Source organism: Callithrix jacchus, chromosome 3 (assembly GCF_049354715.1).
Source record: "Callithrix jacchus isolate 240 chromosome 3, calJac240_pri, whole genome shotgun sequence".
NCBI classification, from domain to species: domain Eukaryota; kingdom Metazoa; phylum Chordata; class Mammalia; order Primates; family Cebidae; genus Callithrix; species Callithrix jacchus.
The window spans coordinates 2,290,191-2,311,374 of NC_133504.1; the positions used below are offsets into that span (position 1 = coordinate 2,290,191).

General features: G+C 42.5%; 1 protein-coding gene across 4 annotated transcripts in view; it reads left to right on the plus strand.

The window, feature by feature from the left end:
* LOC118152121 (uncharacterized) overlaps positions 1-21,184 on the plus strand; it is a 275,375-nt gene that overhangs the window by 159,955 nt on the left and 94,236 nt on the right. The gene's annotated exons all lie outside the window — the stretch shown is intronic.

Sequence of the window (21,184 nt, forward strand, 5' to 3'; positions counted from 1 at the left end):
AGATTCCAGCAGTAACCCTCCAGGATGCCACAACCATAAATGCCTCTAGAGATTGACAAGTGTCCCTTGGAGACTGTATTACTTCATCCTCACACTGTTGATAAGATATACCTAAGACTGGGAAGAAAAATAGGTTTAATGGATTCACAGTTCCACATGGCTTGGGAGGCCTCACAATCATGGCAGAAGGGAAATTACATGACAGTAGCAAGAGAAAATGAGAACTGACTGAAAGGGGTTTCCCCTTATAAAACTGTCATATCTCGTGAGACTTATTCACTATCACAAGAACAGCACAGGAAATACATGTGCCCATGATTCAGTTACCCCCCACTGGATCCCTCCCACAACACATGGGAATTCTGGGAGCTACAATTCAAGAGATTTGTATGGGGACACAGCCAAATCATATTATTCTGTCCCTGGCCCCTCCCAAATATGTCCTCACATTTCAAAACCAATCATGTCTTCCCAACAGTCCCCCAAAGTGTTAACTCAAAAGTTTACCATTTCAGCATTAACTCAAAAGTTGTTACTTTCTAGATACAATGCAGGTAAAGGCATTGGGTAAATACAGCTGTTTCAAATGAAAGAAATCAGCCAAAACAAAGGCGCTACAGTGCCATGCAAGTCCAAAATCTAGCAAGGCAGTCAAATTTTAAAAGTCCAACATGAGATCTTTTGAGTCCCTGTCTCATATCTGGGTCATGCTGATGCAAGAGGTAGGTTACCATGGTCTTGGGCAGCTCTGCCCCTGTGGCTTTGGAGGATACTGCCTCCCTCCCAGCTGCTTTTATGGGCTGGCATTGTTTGTGTCTTTTCCAGGTACATGGTGCAAGCTGTCATTAGATCTACTATTCTGGGGTCTGAAGGACAACGGCCCTCTTCCCACAGTTTCACTAGGCAGCACTTGCCCCATATTTCTCTTCTGCACTGCCCTGGCAGAGGTTCTCCATGAGGGCCTCGCTGCTACAGCAAACTTCTGCCTGGACATCCAGACGTTTCCATACATGTTCTGAAATCTAGGCAGAGGCCCCCAAACCTCAATTCTTGACTCCTGTGCACCCATAGGCTCAACACCACATGGAAGCTGCCAAGGCTTAGGACTTGCACCTTCTGAAGCCATGACCTCAGCTATACCTTGGTCCGTTTTAGTCTTGAACGCAGTCCTTAGACTGCACAGAGCAGAGACCTGGGCCCAGCCCATGAAACCATTTTTTCCTCCTAGGTCTCTGGGCTTGTGATGGGAGGAGCTACCACAAAGGTCTCTGACATGCTCTGGAGCCATTTTCCCCACTGTCTTGGTGATTAACACTGAGTTCCTCATTACTTATGCAAATTTCTGCAGCCAGCTTGAATTTCTTCTCAGAAAATAGGACTTTATTTTCTATCACATTGTCAGGCTGCATATTTTTCAAATTTTTATGCTCTGTTATCTTTTTAAAACTGAATATCTTTAACAGAACCCAAGTCACCTCTTGAATGCTTTGCTGCTTAGAAATTTGTTCCACCCTAAATCATCTCTCTCAAGTTGAAAGTTCCACAAATCTCTAGGACAAGGGCAAAATACTGCCAGCCTTTTTGCTAAAATATAATGAGTCACTTTTGCTCCAGTTTGCAACAAGTTTCTCATCTCCATCTGAGACCACCTCAGCCTAGATTTCATTGTTCATGTCATCATTGGAATTTTGCTCAGTCATTCAACAAGTCTCTGCTATGGAGTTCCAAACCTTCCCACATTTCCTTAAGAATATACATAACCAAAAGGTGAAAAATCTCTGCAAGGAAAACTACAAAACACTGCAAAGAAATCACAGACAACACAAACAAATGGAAACACATACTGTGCTCATAGATGGGTAGAATCAATTTTGTGAAAATGATCACTCTGTCAAAAGGAATTTATAAATTCAATGTAATTCCCATCAAAATACCATCATCATTTTTGCAGAACTAGAAAAAAAATCCTGAAATCCATATAGAACCAAAAAAGAGCCCATATAGCCGAAGCAAGATTAAGTAAGCAAAAAGAACAAATCTGGAGGCATCACATTACCAAAATGCTCAACATCAATAATTATCATGGAAATGCAAATCAAAACCACAGGTCAATACCACCTTTCTCCTGCAAAATGGCCATAATTAAAAAATCAAACAATTATAGATGTTGGCATGGATGTGGTGAAAAGGGAACACTTTTACACTGCTGGTAGGAATGTAAACTAGTATAACCACTATGAAAAACAGTACGGAGATTTCTTTAAAAACTGAAAGTAGAACTTCTATCTGATCCAGCAATCCCACTGCTGAGTATCTATTCAGAGGAAAAGAAGTCATTATATGAAAAAGATCCTTGCACACACATTTATAGCAGCACAATTCACACTTGCAAAAATATGGAACCAGCCCAAATGCCCATCAATCAGTAGTGGATAAAGAAAATGTGGTGTATATATAGACCATGGAATACTACTCAGCCATAAAAAGGAATGGAATAATGGTATTTGTAGCAACCTTGAGGGAGTTGGAGATCATTATTCTAAGTGAAGTAACTCAGGAATGGAAAACCAAGCATCATATGTTCTGACTTATACATGGGAGCTAAGCTATGAGGGCGCAAAGGCATAAGAATGACAAAATGGACTCTGGGACTTGAGGGGAAGTGGGGGATGAGGGATAAAAAACTATACATTGAGTACAGTGTACACTACTTGGGTGCAATTTAAGAAAAAGAAAACCCTCTGTACCTTTAAAACAATAACTCTCCATTCTGCTCTCCCCCAGCCCCTGGCAACCATCATTCTGTTTTCTGTCTCCATGAATTTGAATACTAAGTACCTTGTATTAGTGGGATGACAGAATAGTTTTAATTTTGTGACTGACTTATTTCAATTAGTTTGACGTCTTCACGGTTCATCCATGTTGTAGCATGTGTCCGAATTTCACTGCCTCTTAACGCTGATTGATATTCCCTTGTATGTATGTAGCACATTTTGTGTATCTATTCATCCACAAGTGGATACGTGGGTTGTTTTCATGTTTTAGCTGTTTCAAGTAATGCTGCTATGGACATAAGTCTACATGCATCTATTTAGCTCCCTACTTTCAATTTCTCTGGATATATACACAGAAGTAAAAGTGCTGAATGACATGGCAGTTCTATATTTAATTTCTTGAAGAACCTCCAAATATTTTCCATTGTGACTGTGCCATTTTACATTCCCACCAGCAGTGTCAAGGGTTCAAGTTTCTGTTTTTGTTTTTGTTTTCATGTATTAGATCTATGAGCTTTTGGGATGAGTTAAGGGTTTTCTAAGTATATGATCATGTCACTGGCATTAGTGACAATTTGAGTTCCTCATTACTGATCTGGATGGTTTTTATTTATTTCTCTTGTCTGATTGCTATGGCTAAGTCTTCCAGTACTATGTTGAATGCAAGTGGTGAAAGTGGGCATCCTTGTTTTGTTCCAGTGATAGGGAAAAATTCTTTGAACATTTCCTGCTCAGTATGATGTTTGCTGTGGGTTTGTCATAAATGGCTTTTATTACCTTAAGATATGTCTCTCTATGCTGTTTTGCTGAGGGTTTTAATCATAAATGGATGTTGGATTTTCGTAAATGCTTTTTCTGCATATGTTGAGATGATCACGATTTTTGCTTGTACTTCTGCTTAGTGCTGTATCACATTTATTGACTTGCATATGTTAGACCATCCCTGCAGTGCTGTTATAAAAACATACTTGATCATGGTGGATTATCTATTTGATGTGCTGTTGAATTTGGTTAGCTAATATTTTGTTGAGGATTTTCTCATCTATGTTGATCAGGGATATTGATTTGTAATTTCCTTTTTTGTTATGTCTTTTCCTGGTTTTGGTATGAGGGTAATGCTGACTTCATAGAAGGATTTCGGGAGGATTCCCTCTTTCTCTTTCTTTTGGAATCATTCCAGTAGGAGTAGTACCAATTCTTCTTTGAATGTCTGACAGAATTCAGCTGTAAATTTATCTGGTCCTAGACTATTTTTATTGGCATTTTTAAAAATTACTGTTTTAATCTTTCTACTTGTTATTGGTCTGTTCAGTTTCTATTTTATTTTTAATTTAATCTAGGAGGATTGTATATTTCTAGAAATTTATCTGTCTTCTTTAGTCTTTCTAGTTTGTGGACATAAAGGTGTTTCTAGGAGCCTTTAATGATCTTTAGTATAACTGTGGTATTAGTTGTAACGTCTCCGATTTCATTTCTAATTTAGCTTATTTGGATCTCCTGTCTTGTTTTCTTGGTTAATCTTGCTAATAGTCTATCCATTTTGTTTATCTTTTCAAAGATCCAGCTTTTTGCCTTATTTATCTTTTGTATCATTTTGGTTGCTTGTTTCAATTTTATTTAGTTCTGCTCTGATCTTGGTTATTTCTTTTTTTTCCTGCTGTGTTTAGGTTTGGCTTATTCTTGCTTCTCTAGTTTGTTGAGGTGTGACCTTACACTGTTGATGCGTGCTCTTTCAGACTTTTTGATGTAGGCATTTGATGCTATGAACTTCTCTCAGCACCAGCTGTGTCTCAGAGACTTTGATTGGCTGTGTCACTGTTATTGTTCAGTTTAAATATATTTTTTAATTTCCATCTTTGTTTCATTGTTAACCCAAGGGTCATTCAGGAGCAGATTATTTACTTTTCATGTATTTGTATAATTTTGATAGTTCCTTTTAGAGTTAATTTCTAATTTTATTTCAGAATATTTATTTCTAATTTTATTTCTAATATTTATTTCTAATTTCTAATTTTGTTTCTGAAATAATTATTTCAAATATTTCTGACATAATTTCAATTTTCTGAAATGTATTGAGACATGTTGTGTAGCCTATCATGTAGTCTATTCTGATGAGAAGAGTGCATATTCTGCAGTTGTTGGACAGAATGTTCTGTAAGTATCTGTTAGGTCCATTTGTTCTAGGGTACAGTTTAAGTCTATTGTTTCTTTGTTGACGTTCTGTCTTTATGACCTATTTAGTGGTCAGTGGAGTACTGGAGTGCCCCACTATTATTGTGCTGCTGTCTATCTAATTTCTTGGTCTCATGATTATTGATTTATGGATTTTGGAGCTCCAGTGTTAGGTGCACATATATTAAGGATTGTGATATTTTTCCTGATGGACTAGTTTTTTGGTCATTATATAATGTCCCACTTTGTCTTTTTTAACTGTTGTTGCTTTAAAGTTGGTTTTGTCTGATATAAGAATGAATACATCTACTCAGTTTTGGTATTACTTCGTGTGGAATATCCTTTTTTACCTGGTTACCTTAGGGTTAGACAAGTCCTTATACGTTAGGTGAGTCTCTTAAAGACAGAAGATACTTGGTTGGTGGATTTTTATTCATTCTGCATCTTTTAAGTGAAGCATTTAAGCCATTTACATTCGCCATTAGTATTGAGATGTGAGGTATTTTTCTACTCATCATGCTAATTGTAGTCTCCCTCATGTGCTAGATACACAGTCATGATGCATATTTGGTGCTCATAAATGACCTCATGCAGCCACAGAAACTGTGAACAGCCAATAGGAAAGGAAGATCGATTGCCACACATGAGGTCAGCAAATGTTTTCTGTAAAGGGATAGATCATAAATATTTCTGTTTCTGTGGCCATATGGTCTGTGTCCCAAGTACTCCACTCTGCCAGTGAGCAAGCAGCATGGACAAGAGGCAGGTGAACAGGCATGGCTGTTTCAATCGTCCTCATTTATTACAGAATGTGGGCCAGCCTGGCCTTCAGCCTACTGCTTTCCAGCCCAGTATAACCTTTCTCTCAGCTAGTCTCTTTTGTTTAATCTTAGAGTTAAGGACTGTGTCGAAAAAGGCTTTGCAACCAGGAATAAAAATTTTTAAAAAAATATGTTAACCACCTTATTTCAGAATTATAGGTCAAATAAGTAGAAATAATAGCAGATTACAACAGGTCTAGTTTAGTGAAAGACTAGAGGGACATATAACAGAGGAACCTACAAAATGTATATGTTCCTTTATAAGAAATAGGGAGACATATAAAAAATATAGATAATAGTGTCAACTTTCATAACTTAAAGGGAAATTTTTTTGTATGTTTATTTTGTAGATGGAAAAATAACATTAGTAAGGGATAAGTGCTATTTATTTTTGGTTATTGTTCTCTTCTTCATGTTAACTTTTCCTAAATTTCAAAACCGTTAAGCTCAATATCTCATAATCTGTGTGAGCAGAATATTTTTGTATCATCTGCTATGAAAACTAACTTGATTCTATTCTCTACTAAACACCCGCTCATATCCTGCAGATGCCTCTAAACAGTGGCAGACACGGTTGCTCTAAGACAGGCAGCAAAGCCCTAGCTTTCTGCACACATATAGATTTGCTTGGTCTCCACATGGTGAGAACCTTTCTACTGATGGTAAAGCATCGTTATCTTCTTGGTTTATGTTCGCCGATTCAATATTTACTGAGTACCTGCTGGGAGCCAAGGACTGCTCATAAGTTTTCTGTGCTTGGGGTAAATCAGTGAATTAAAGAGACAACGATCTCTGTCCTCAAGGCGCCCATTTTTAACAGGGAGGAACAGGTAGTAGAAACACAATAAAGTGGGAAATATAGAATGGGGGAAGGTGAAAAGCATTATGGAGAACAGTAGGCCAGAGTGATGAGGAGTGGGGAGCACTGTGCTGTGTGTCTGGGTGCGGGAGGTTTCAGGGTTCAGTAGGGTGATCAGAGCAGTCGGTTAGACCCCCTGAAAAGCTGAAGCCTGAGCCCAAACTTGAAAAAGGTGAAGCAATAGATCATGGCGATCTAAGAGAAGAGCCTTCCAAATGGAGAACAGGATTAGAGCAAAGATCACAAGGCAAGTGCTTGCCATTTCCCTCCATGGATGAGCATGGAGTCCAGGCTGGCTGCGGCAGTGAGGGAGGGTGGAGCTTTCAGAGAGGAGGTGGGACTGCTATTGGGTCCAGACCATGGATGGCCTCAGAAGTGGAAAGTGACTGCAGGGTGCCGGGCAGAAGTGTGTCTAAAAGGAGCTCTCAAAAGGATGCTTCTGACTGCTGTGCTCAGAGCAGCCTGCAGGAGGCAGTGGTAGAAACAGTGATGCCGGTGAGAGGCTCATGCAGCATCCCAGTGAAAGATGACAGTTACTCCAACCAGGTGGGAGGTGGAAAGAAAAGACAGATTTGGGTAGATCGTGAAAGTATGACACCACATTTTCTGAGGGGTTGGATATAGGGGTGTATGAGAAAGAATGAGGGTCAGCATGATGCTCGGGTGTCTGGCCTGTGTTGTATGTTAATAGAAATCCTCTATATACAGAGATTTAAAAAGAAAATGCCGGCCGGGCGCGGTGGCTCAAGCCTGTAACCCCAGCACTTTGGGAGGCCTAGGCGGGTGGATCACGAGGTCGGCAGATCGAGACCAACCTGGTCAACATGGTGAAACCCCGTCTCTACTTAAAATTACAAAAAAAAATTAGCTGGGCACAGTGGCGTGTGCCTGTAATCCCAGCTACTCAGGAGGCTGAGGCAGGAGAATTGCCTGAACCCAGGGGGCAGAGGTTGCGGTGAGCCGAGATCGCGCCATTGCACTCCAACCTGGGTAACAAGAGCGAAACTCCGTCTCAAAAAAAAAGAAAAAAAAAAAAGAAAATGCCCTGAAAATGTTATCCCATAACAACTTCTATATTTGTATCATAATTTTAGACTGTCAATTGAAAATGCCAAAAGATGAATGAGATTTATGGCTGAGATGTTGTGATCTTCTAAATATACAATCATGTCATCTGCAAATAGAGACAATTTGACCTCCTCCTTTCCTAATTGAATACCCTTTATTTCTTTTTCTTGTCTGATTTCTCTGGCTAGAACTTCCAATACTATAATGAATAGGAGTGGTGAGAGAGGGCATCCTTGTCCAGTGCCAGATTTCAAAGGGAATGCTTCCAGTGTTTGCCCATTCAGTATGATATTGGCTGCGGGTTTATCATAAATATCTTCTATTATTTTGAGATACATTCCATTGATACCTAGTTTACTGAGAGTTTTTAGCATAAAGTGCTGTTGAATTTTGTCAAAGGCCTTCTCTGCAGCTATTGAGATAATCACGTGGTCTTAGTCTTTGGTTCGGTTTATGTAATGGATTACATTGAGGATTTTCACATCAATGTTCATCATGGATGTTGGCCTGAAATTTTCTTTTTTAGTTGTGTTTCTGCTAGGTTTTGGTATCAAGATGATTTTGGTCTCATAAGATGAGTTAGGGAGAATTCCCTCTTTTTGTATTCTATGGAATATTTTCAGAAGGAGTGCTACCAGCTCCTCTTTGTACCTCTGGTAGAATTCAGCTGTAAACCCATCTGGACCTGGACTTATTTTTGGTGGGTAGGCTATTTATTAATTGAGGCTGCCTCAACTTCAGACCTTGTTATTGGTCTATTCAGGGTTCATCTTCTTCTTGGTTTAGGCTTGGGAGGGTGCAAGTGTCCAGGAATTTATCAGCTTCTCGTAGATTTACTGGTTTATGTGCATGGAGGTGTTTGTAGTAATTTCTGATGGTGGTTTGTATTTCCAAGGAATCGGTGGTGATATCCCCTTTATTGTTTTTTATTGCATCTATTTGATTCTTCTCTCTTTTCTTCTTTATTAGTCTGGCTATTGGGCTATCTATTTTGTTGATCTTTTCAAAAAATCATCTCCTGGATTTATTGATTCTTTGAAGGATTTTTTGTGTCCCTATCTCCTTCAGTTCTGCTCTGATCTTAGTTACTTCTTGTATTCTGCTACCTTTTGAGTTTGTTTGATCTTGTTCCTCTAGTTGTTTTAATCACCTCTAGTTGTTAGGTTGTTGATTTTAGATCTTTCCTTGCTTCTAATGTGGGTATTTATTGCTATAAATTTCCCTCTAGACATTGCTTTAAATGTGTCCCAGAGATTCTGGTACATTGTGTCTTCGTTCTCATTGGTTTTGAAGAACATCTCTATTTTTGCCCTCATTTAATTATTTATTCAGTTGACATTAAGGAGCCAGTTGTTCAGTTTCCATGAAGCTGTGTAGTTCTGAGTTAGTTTCTGAATTCTGAGTTCTAACTTGATTGCACCGTGGTCTGAGAGACTGTTTGTTATGATTTCTGTTCTTTCACATTTGCTGAGAAGTGATTTACTTCCAATTACGTGGTCAATTTTAGAGTAGGTGTGATGTGGTGCTGAGAACATTGTATATTCTGTGGATTTGGGGTGGAGAGTTCTGTAAATGTCTATTAGGTTTGCTTGGTCCAGATCTGAGTTCAAGTCCTGGATATCCTTGTTAATTTTCTGTCTAGTTGATCTGTCTAATACTGACAGTGGAGTGTTAAAGTCTCCCGCTATTATTGTGTGGGAGTCTAAGTCTCTTTGTAGGTCTCTAAGAACTTGCTTTATGTATCTGAGTGCTGCTATATTGGGTGCATATATATTTAGGATCATTAGCTCTTCTTGTTGCATTAATCCCTTTACCATGATGTAATGTCCTTCTTTGTCTCTTTTGATCTTTGTTGGTTTAAAGTCTGCTTTGTCAGAGACTATGATTGCAACTCCTGCTTTTTTTTGCCCTCCTGCTTGATAAATCTTCCTCCATCACTTAATTTTGAGCCTATGTGTGTCTTTGTGCTTGAGAGGGGTCTCCTGAATATAGCACACTGGTGAGTCTTGACTCCCTATCCAGTTTGCCAGTCTGTGTCTTTTGACTGGGGCATTTACCCATTTACATTTAAGGTTAATATTGTTATGTGTGAATTTCATCCTGCCATTTTGATGCTAGCTGGTTGTTTTGCCCGTTAGTAGGTGCAGTTTCTTCATAGTGTTGATGGTATGTTTGGTTTGTAATTTGGTATGTTTTTTCAATGGCTGGTACTGGTTGTTCCTTTCCATGTTTACTTCTTCCTTCAGGAGTTCTGGTAAGGCAGGCCTAGTGGTGACAAAATCTCTCAGCAGTTGCTTGTCCATAAAGGATTTTATTTCTTCTTTGCTTATGAAACTTAGTTTGGCTGGAAATGAAATTCTGAGGTAAAAATTTCTTTTTTTAAGGATGTTGAATATTGGCCCCCACTCTCTTCTGGCTTGAAGAGTTTCTGCCGAGAGATCTGCTGTGAGTCTGATGGGCTTCCCTTTGTGGGTAGCCTGACCTTTCTCTCTGGCTGCCCTTAGCATTTTTTTCTTCATTTCAACCCTGGTGAATCTGATGATTATGTGTCTTGGGGTTGCTCTTCTCAAGGGATATCTTTGTGGTGTTCTCTGTATTTCTTGGACTTGAATGCTGGCCTGCCTTGCTAGGTTGGGGAAGTTCTCCTGGATAATATCCTGAAGAGTGTTTTCCAACTTGGTTTCATTCTCCCTGTTACTTTCAGGTACACCTATCAAATATAGATTTGGTCTTTTAACATAATTTCATATTTCTTGGACACTTTGCTCATTTCTTTTCACTCTTTTTTCCCTAATCTTGCTTTCTTGCCTTATTTCGTTGAGTTGATCTTCAATCTCTGATATCCCTTCTTCCACTTGATCAATTCAGCTATTGCCACTTGTGCATGCTTCGTGAAGTTCTCCTGCTGTGTTTTTCAACTCCTTCAAGTCGCTTATGTTCTTCTCTACACTGGTTATTCTAGATAGAATTTCATCTAACCATTTTTTTAATGTTCTTAGCTTCCTTTCATTGTGTTAGAACATGCTCCTTTAGCTTCGAGAAGTTTGTTATCACCCACCCTCTGAAGCCTGCTTCTGTCAGTTTGTCAAACTAATTCTCCATCCAGCTTTTTCCCCTTGCTGGTGAGTGTAGGGAATCCATGAACCCCACACTTTGGTGCCAGAATGCAGTGATCCATGAGCCCCACATTGGGCACCAGAATGTAGGGAGCCAGCCTTACATCACCTGTGGGTACCCTGAGTTCGGGGTGACAAAGAAGTGAGAAAAAGACAGATTAAGAGAGAGAATGGGACCAGGGGGCCAGCACTCATTACTCTGGAGGAGGCAGTGGAGCCCCTGAGCTCTGATTGTCCACACTATTTATTGGTTACAATCACTTTGATCTGTGGGGTAGGGGTGGAGTGATGGTGGAGTGATGGTGGAGTGAATCAGTGAGCTGGAAGTGAATCAGTGGCTGGAACTGGTGTGTCATCCTAAGGATCGATAACAGTGGCAGTTTGAGAGTTCCACAAAACAAGAACATGTGGTTCTCTTTAGCCTGTTATCTCTGTGCAGCTGGTGGAATGGGGCCTTACAAGGAGCCTACAAGTCTGGCTACGTCATAGTGCCATGAAGGGGTCTTACGCCCTTGAGCACAAGGTTTACTGTAACAGAGCCCTGGTCACCCTGCACCAGAACGTGAGGCACGGAGAGGCCTTCCTCCTCAGAGGCCTCCTGCGGCCTTCTGCAGTTTATTGTTCCTTGTTTACGTGTAACTCATAACCAGTTTATGCAGGCGCTCTGTAAGTCCTTTCTCCCCTGCTATCTTTCCCAACAGTGAGGAGTTGTGATCCCTTGGAGAAGAGGTGATTCTGGTTTTTGGAGATTTCAGTCTTTTTGTGCTGGTTTCTTCCCATCTTTGTGGATTTATCTACCTTTGGTCTTTGAAGTTGATGACCTTTGGATGGGGTCTCTGAGTAGACATTTTTTTCTGTTGATGTTGAAACTATTTCTTTCTGTTAGTTTTCCTTCTAACAGTCAGGCTTCTCTGCTGCAGGTTGCTGGAGTTTGCTGGAGGTCCACTCCAGACACTGCTTGCCTGGGAGTCACACATGGGGGCTGTAGAACAGCAAAGATTGCTGCCTGTTCATTCCTCTGGTAGCTGCATTCCAGAAGGGTACCCACCAGATGCCAGCCAGAGATCTCCTGTATGAGATGTCTGTCTCTGATGGGAGGTGTCTCCCAGTCAGAATACATGGGGGTCAGGGAGACACTTGAGGAGGCAGTCTGTCCCTTATTGGAGCTCAAGCGCTGTGCTGGGAGATCTGTTGCCCAGAGCTGCTGGGCAGGGACATTTAAGTCTGCTGAAGCTGAACCCATGACTGCCCCTTTTCCCAGGTGCTCGGTCCAAGGAAGGTGGGGCTTTATTTATAAGTTTCTGAGGGGCTGCTTCCTTTTTTCAGAGATGCCCTGTCCAGCAAGAAGGAACTCTAGTGACAATCTGCCTGCAGAGGCCTTGCTGAGCTGCTGTGGGCTCCGCCCAGTTGCTGTGTAAACTTCCTGGTGACTTTATTTACACAGGTGAGGTTAAAACCACCTACCTGAGCCCCAGCAATGGCAGACTCCCCTCCCTCCACCCAGCTCGACCATCCCAGGTCCAGCTACTACTGCTGTGCTGGCTGTGAGAATTTCAAGCCAGTGGATTTTAGCTTGCTGGTCTTTGTGGGGGTGGGACCCGCCGAGCCAGATCACTCGGTCCCCTGGCTTGAGCCCCCTTTTTCAGAGGAATGAGCAGTTCTGTCTCACTGGCCTTCCAGGCACCACTGTGACATGAGAAAAACGAACAGCTTCCCAGTTTTGTGCTGGAAACCTGCGGCACTGGTGGTGTAGGCAATGGAGGGAATCTCATAGTCTGTGGGTTGTGAAGACCGTGGGAAAAGCATAGTATCTGAGCCAGAGTGCAAGAATGTCAGGAAAAGTCCCTAATGGCTTCCCTTGGGTAGGAGAGGGAGTTCTCTGGCCCCTTGTGCTTGCCGGGTGAGGCGACACCCCACTGCTTTAGCTCCCCATCCTTGGGCTGCACCCACTGTCTAACTAGTCCCAATGAGATGAACCTGGTGCCGCAGCTGGAAATGCTGAGATCACTCACTTTCTGCTTCGCTCTCACTGGGAACTGCTCCTGGGAGCTCTTCCTAGTCAGCCATGTTGGCATCTCAGCAACTGACACAAGAACAGAAAACCAAACCCTGCATATTCTCACTTATGAGTGGATGTTGGACAATGAGAACACATGGACACCGGAGGGGAACATCACACACTGGGGCTTGTCGTGGGGCAGAGAGCTAGGGGAGAGATAGCAGCGGGTGGGGGGATGGAGAGGGACAGCATGAGGAGAAATACCTAATGTCAATGACAGGGTGATGGATGCAGCAAACCACCGCCATGGCACGTGTGTACCTATGTAACCAACCTGCATGTTCTGCACATGTACCGCAGAACTTAAAGTATAATTTAAAAAAAGAAAATGCCAACAGAATGTCTCTTCTGGTCTGAGAACAGCCACATACAAAACCTGTTGCAGCTTTTTGTTCCCTGGCAGGGGTTGTGCTTTTATGCAGAGCTCATGGGCTTGCTCCTAGTGGAGGCTCCTGGCTGGTGGACGGCTCTAACTCTCGTAGCATGTGCTGCTCAGTCTTCAGACTAAGTGTTTGGAGGATGATAAGTAGTTTTTGGTTCTGCTTGTAAAAAAAAAACCTCAGAAAGCCTGTTGGTGCCCATAATGATGAAATAGTCCTCACTAACAGTATTTGTGGGCACCTGAGGCATAAACATGTGCAAGGCACTGAATCATAACGGCATTTTAACATTGACTTTTATTGTTCTAGAGCTTACCCTGGGCCACAGACTTTGCTGGTAGCTCCACACATTGACTTTCAAACCCTTGAGGCACCTTGAAAGTTACAATCCTTTTGTAACAGATGAAGTGTCTGAGGTGTGGAAAGGTTTCTTGACTTGTTTAAGTTCAAACAGATCCTGCAGAGTGGGGCTGGGGGTCCGTGGACTCCAGACTTGCTGGTCTCCAGTGCCAGTGTCCTTCTGATTTTCCTGTCTCCAGATCTCCAGGATTTAGATGAATGATGTATTCATAACATGCTAACTCCACTAACACATTGATCTAGTGTTTTCTGTGTGTTGGAAACTGACTTAGCTTGACACTGGAGGATAAAAAGATTGAGGGATTCGTTGGTTAAATGGTTTTGAATGCTTACGATATGCCAGAGGTGTGCAGTACTATAGTAGGGCAAAGATGAATGATCCCTGGTCTTAAGAAGAAACCACTGTTTCCTGGATATTCTGGACAGTGGCATTAAAATATTATAGGACAAGAAGCAGCAGAAACCTAAATGGAGAGCCTTCTGTTTGAAAACCCTACCTTATTTGGGAATTTCAGAAATGCATTCATCAAAGGAACTTAATACTTTTTGAGTTGGAAAGTGTACAATCATATTTCAAGAATGGTTTGAGGTAGACTTAGCTCAGGCACAAATTATTGTAATTTGTTCATTAGTTTGTTCTCATACTGCAGATAAAGGCATACGTGGGACTGGATAATTTGTAAAGAAGGAAGTTTAATTGACTCACAGTTCCACGTGGCTGGGAAGGCCTCACAGTCACAGTAGAAAGTGGACGGGAAGCAAGACACGTTTTCCGTGGCCGCAGCTTGTGCCGTGGGACTCCCCTTCATAAAACCATCAGATCCTGTGAGACTGATTCACTACCGCGCAAACAGTGTGGGGGGAACCTTCCCCACGATTCAATTAATTCCACCTGGCCCTGCTCGACATGTGGGTATTACTACAGTTCAAGGTGACAGTTGGGTGGGGACACAGCCAAACTGTCACACTAAGCCTACTTTAAACCATTCTGAAAATATTCTTGAAGTATATTATTGCTTTCTAATGTATTCTCATTCAAGTTCTCGTTTGCTGATTTTACTTAAATTAGACCCCTTCATAGACCTGCCACGTCACTTTACAGTGTTCGATTTTTACACGGCTTTGTCCCTGACAGAAATTATCACCTGTCTGTCCATTCATCTATGGCTTTGTTTTGACAAAGGGCTCGATTTTTGCAATATGACCTTTAAGTGGAAAGAGAGCCAATGTTTTCACGAAGAGCGTTTAAAAATTTCAATCTTTGTGACATTATCAATAGCTCTTTTCTATATTAAAATACATTCTGTGTTAAACATACTTGTATTCATGGATGATCCAAATTGTTGGAACTAAAATTTACATTCATACTGATGTAAACACAATATGGATATGTATTTAGATGTACTTTAGCATCATCAACATGAATGTGATTCTCAAATAAAAATCCACAAAACTGTTAAACATAGAGGAGAAAGATGTAAAGACCTGAGGGAACAGCATTGCGGATAGAGGGACAAAGGAGAGAGGCTTGGAGTGCGGTGAGGAATTAAGTGCATTTGAAATACTCACGGGAGGTCAGTGTGACCCAGATGCCGTAAGCCACGTAGAATGTGGCAAGAGATAAAAATGGGAAGAGGAACCAGAGCCAGGTAATACAGGCTTTGTTGATCATTGTTTCTCTCTGTGGAAAAGCACAATAACAGAAACGGTTAAGAAGGCATGACAGCAGTTTAGAAAATGGTTCGTGGCTTGTGTTGGGTGATACAATGGAATGGTCTGAGAGAGAAAAGGGTGGATTCAGCTGGTTAGATGGTCGTGGGAAATGAGGGGAAAGAATGGGACCTCTAGACTTTTAGCTTGAGCAACTGGGCAGGTAGTTCGGTTTTCTTGGACTGAATGCTTTGAATTGTTAAGTTTCAGAGGCCTGTTAGAAATCTATGTCTAGTCAGGACTAGAAAATATAAATTTGGAAGTCACGTGCTTAGGGATGATAGTATTTGAAAGCATGATCCAACTCAGATATGGAGGTTTGATGGAGAAGGGAGAAGACCCAAGATGAGCATCAGGGGTTAGAAGTCTGGCAGAGAAGCAGAAGCCCTTGGAGAAGACTGAGGAGTAGCCAGAGAACCAAGAGAATCAACAGGACAAGGCGGCAGGGAAGCTTTCCAGAGGAGGTGGGCTCCCAGTGACTAACGGAGACATCCAGATGTGACAACAGATTCAAGTGGCCACGGCGGGCTGAGAGGGGAACCGTCTCTTGACAAATATCCTGCTTCATGCCCTTGATCCAGAACACTGTCTGTAACCAGAGCCAAAAAAAGCCCTGGCTAGATTCAACACCTCCACCTCACCGGCCATTTTAAAAGAAAACATCTGACAAAGACACGTCTAATTTGGGAGTTGGGAAGCCACCCAATCAGGGATTGACTATCTCAACCAATAAAAACTGAACACACTCGAATCCTACGTTTGCATAAACAGACTTGACTGAGAACCTGGGAGAAAACTTTTCCTACTTAAGCCATAAACGCTTCCTTCGTTTTTGGCTTGCTCACTTTCCTCTGTGCTAAAGGCTGTGCTTCCCCAGTCTGCAGGTGTGTTTTTGTTTGAATGTTTTATAGAAAATAAAGCTCTTTCTTTTTCCTCTGCAGATTTCACGATCTTTTGTGAACAGGGCTCAGAAGGTGCATTGTTGGTTTGAACACGTTATTGCTTTGCTGTGTGAATTCAGTGGAAACAAAGTTTGTGGTTAAGGTTAAGTAATTGAATAACATGATTATAATGATGGGCCCTGGACCCCAAAGTGGAAGGTCAGAGACAGACCAGGAGGGATGACAGATCATGACAACATTGTAAGGTAAATGGATTTGTGGTTTATGTTGAAAAATGACTGGAGTAGGCACCATGGAGTAAGTGAGCTGGAACGAAAGGGCTTAGTAGGAAAATGAGTTGTTAACATCAGTCGTTTTAATATTTTTATTGTTACTACTTTTTGAGAGAGTCTCACTCTCTGTTGCCCAGGTTGGTGTGCAGTGGCATGATCTCACTCACTGCAACCTCTGCTTACCAGATTCAAATGATTCTCCTACCTCAGTCTCATGAGTAGCTGGGACCACAGGCACATGGCACCATGCCTAGCTAAGTTTTGTAATTTTGGTAGAGACAGGGTTATGCCATGTTGCCCAGGATGGTCTCTGACTTCTGTGCTCAGACAGTCCACCCAGCTCGGCCTCCCAAAGTGCTACAGTGTGAGTCACCACACCCAGCCAGTATCAGTCTTTTGGGGCAGTGCATTCATGGTCACATGGCAAGAGCTAAGGCATGGTTTGTGGGGCTGGACCTCATGGGATGGTGGAGGAAAGAGTGTTGCAGGAGAGAAAGCTAAGAATTTGAGAGCTCACTGCTCAGTGGATTATCTACGTGCAAGCTGAAGTCACTGAAAACAGTAACAAAAGTAGGTAGAGAAAAAGAAGCAGATGCTGAAGTCCTTGGTGGATGAAGGAAGAAAGCAGAGATCTGACGATGACAGGGAGATGCAGGTGGTGTAGTCAGATGGGACACGCTTCAAAGGAGCTGGGGCTTGTGGAGGAGAAAGAAGGAGGTTACAGTTTGAACACAGCAGTGGGAGCAGGGGAGTTCTTACCCCATGTGCAGGCCGTAGCTTATACAGAACATGTGAGGAAAAAACATTCCTGTGGAGCAGGAGGCTGGGAATGTAGAGCTTGCTGATGGCTGGGGGTGAAGAGGATTTTTAAGGAGAATGCAGGGGATGAAGAGGATTTAGGGAGCTGACATATATGATCAGGATGCAGAGGAAGAGTTTGGGAAAATGGGATAAGGTGGGAAATTATAGAATGCACAGGAAGTAATGGAGGGGAGTTAAAAAATGGCCAAATGATTTTGAAAATCCAGTCATTTCAAAACGCACAGCTGCACAGCCTCCTGTGCTGAGGAGAAACACACAACTGCTTTGCAAAGTGACAGGGCAATGCCAGCTGTCCGCTGGTGCCCCTTCCCTATCTGCCTTAAGCTCAGAAGCCCCATCCTCCTGAGCTTGGGTTGGGAATATGGCTGCTGCTGGAAGACTGCATAGTCCCAGCCTCCCTGCAAAAAAAGCTGGACCGTGTACTGAAGTCCCCCAGCAGTGACAGGCCCTTAAAAGGAGTTTGGGCTCAGTTTCTCTTGCCACAGGATTAAGCATGGGTGTGGTGGGGAGTCAGTACTAACAGCAGGGATGCCTGTAGCATCCTGAGTGAGGTCAGCACAACATCAAAGCATCAGAGCCACTTACCTGCCATGAGCCACCGTGTTCTCCTCCAAAGCGTGAAAGATCCACTGGGTCTACTTTGTTAGGCCCTAAACAGGGCATCACATGTCCAAGTTCTGACTTTGAACATATGCTAATAGCCAGTCTCATTATGCCACTTTATAGGATCACACAAATCACCATTTAGGATCCTAAAGTATTTCTGGTCCAGGTTAGGATACTTTTGGAAACATGAGAAAGGCTGTATAGTAGCCTTCAGTTTTTCATGAATGTTTTACCGCCTGACAGATTAGTCAAATCCGTAGATACCTGAATAAACAAAAAGAACTGAAAAGTGTCATGTGATTTTCCTCATGTGTTTGAGAGTTACCTGGCAGGTGCTGTTTGTATCATACGGAGCACCAGCTCTGCCGTGAGACCCCCACCCAGGCGGTGCTGAAGGAAGTGAGAGGCAGACACACCCAGATCCAACCACAGACTGGGTCTGTCTGGGGGGCCAGCAGCCTGTTGAGCTGAGAGCCTCGGGGTCTGACAGCAATCCAGGATGAAGGCCCAGAGCAGATTCTGATCCACGTAGTTATTCTCTCTTAACAGGTGATTAAAATTAACAAACAGGTGTTCTGTATTTACTGATAACTCAAAAATATTACAAGAAGGCAGCTGTTACCCACGTACCACTAATTAAAAACTAAAAGGTATTCTCCACAAGGGAGCCCCAGGGGCGGGGTGAACTTAATGTTTCTCAAAAGTATCATGTCCTCTTCAGCTCCTTTTTAGGGGAATAGCTTGCTAACGTTTCCCCGTTTTGCGGTGAGGCCTGCTGTCCTCATCCTGTTGCAAGCACGTGGAGTGAACCGGACATGTAACAGCGAGCTTTCCCTTCTGTGCCAGCAGCTTGGATTCCCTTCCCTCACCCGAGGGCTAGGCAGGTCAGCCTCTCCGTCATTCTGCCTGTTAAGTGACTCAGAAGGCCAGAGTTCCCTTTCACCGTAGCTGTTTAGCTGTCTCTTTTTATCCGGTTGAGCAAGTCAACAGCCTTAGCGAGGGCTGTGGAAAGCAATCGTGCAAAATGCCTATAATGAGGGAATGGTACTAGTCATATTTCTGGCTTTCTTGAGATGCCGTTGGTGGAGAAACACTTTCTGATGCTTCAAAGGCAAGATGTTTTATACAGTTCAGTAAGAAGAAACCTTCCTCAATCCTCATTTTTATTAACATGTCCATTTGGTTTGTCAGTTTGCAAGGCTTCGTTATCTTTGTGTAGCAGTTTCTGTGGCTCCTAATAATAACAAGGTTAATTATATCGCTAGCAAGTTAATGTATTGACCAGGAGCACTTTCTGTTACCTGTTTCCCCGTTATGCATTTTCCCCTATTTCTTCCAGGAGAAGTTTCAGTGAGGCTGCATGCTTGCACAGTAGAGGGTGGTGCTGGTAGCGTTGTGGGCAGGGCAGGGCTGGAGACCCCCCTCCCTGACCGTGCCGTGGCCTGCATCTTAGGGACAACGGACAGAAAGCGCCGTCCAAGGGGAGAGAACACATCTGCCCCTTCCCTGCGGGTCCTATCTGCAAGTGCCACTCTCTGCCTGAAGTTCTCTTCTCCCTCCTTTCCCTCAATTTCTTGAGAGTTTTTCTTTATTTAAAACAAGATAACCTTATTGAGATATCATTCACATTCCATACAACTCACCCACATAAACCGTATGATCAATGGTTTTAGTATATTCACAGGTCGGCACAGACACCATCATGGTCAATTTTAGAACATTTTTGTCACCTCAAAAAGAAACCTAGAATCTTTTCCAGATCACCCCATCTTCTCACCCCCGTGGCTAAGAAACCGTTTATCTCCTTTCTGTCCCCGTGGACTTTTCCACTCTGGATTTTCATATGAATGGAATCATAGGATACGTGGTCTTCTGTGACTGACTTCTTTCACGCCCTGTGATGTCATTAGCACCGATCAGTGCTTCGTTATCTCTTACGGCTGAATGAGCCTCCTTTATGCAGGTGAACCTCATTTTTCTCATCCATTCAGATGTTGAAAACTTGGCTTTTGTGAACAATGTTGCGTGAACATGGGTATGAAAATATCTCCTCAAGAGCCTGCTTTCAATTACTTTAAATGTATGGGTAAGTTGTCTTTAGTGGCCTCATTACAAAAGGAAAAAATAAACAGGCAGAATTAATTTCAGTAATATATTTTACTTAGTTCAATATATCCAAAAATCTCATGTCAACAAACCGTCAATTAAGAATGTTCTTTTTCACACTAAGTCTGTGAAATCCAGGGTACAGTTTGCACTCACAGCTCACCTCAGCTGGAACCAGCCCTTTTCATGTGCTTGGTACCCACATGTGCCTGTGGCTACTGTGTTGGGCAGGACCCTCTGATCCTGGAGGTGCTGGGATTCAGGGGCGGACTGTGGTGATGGGTGCTTCAGGCTGAACTTCAGGCTGCCTCCTCTCTCTTTCTTTCTCTCACTCCTTGAGAAACACACAGCAAAAGCTCTTGGCAAAGCCTCCAACCTCATTGTCAGACCCATTGGATTTTCTTCAGTGAGAAGGATCATGTGATCTCGCTCTTGATATGATGAGCTCGGTTCAAGTTGTCTTTTTTTTAAGAGAATTTTGAGTCTGAAATACAAAAATGTCCCAGCAAAACACCTATCCTCCCTTGCATTCGGTCACTTGGGACAATTTAACCTCAAATCATGAGAGGGAATGCTTGATACTTTGCTGTTCAACATTTTGTCTGCTCTAATGACTGTTCAAGTTCTAATTGGTGATAATGCATCTTTTGCTGTGCCAGCCCATATGGGTGGAGGTGGATGTGAGAGGGTCACCATTATAATTAAACCACACGCTTTAATAGTGGCTTGTCATACATTTTTCATAAATGCCTGAAGTCATGTGACATTAGGAATATATGAAGTAAACAAAAACTTCTTCCAAGACAAATAACGTAATGTGCGTTATTAACATAATATTGCCCCTTTTCACTTGAATTGTTTATTTAAAACCTAGTTAAGGAGGGTGTGACAAAATAATGGATGCTCTCATGATGCCCATCTCTTGAAGTCCGGCCTCAGCTGGATGTCAGTCAGAGTCTTCTAGACCAACAGAGGGTGCTGCCAGGCCTAGCTTTGCCATTGGCTTGGGCACATTCATTCAGCATCTCTGGCACAATGAGCTGAGTGTGGTTCAGGGCCTAAGAAAGCACCTAGCGCAGTGTGGGAGAGGGAGCAGACTCCTGCTTTCTTTTCCTTCCAGAAGCCCGTGAGCTAGTGCATCGCCGTGTTCATCTCTA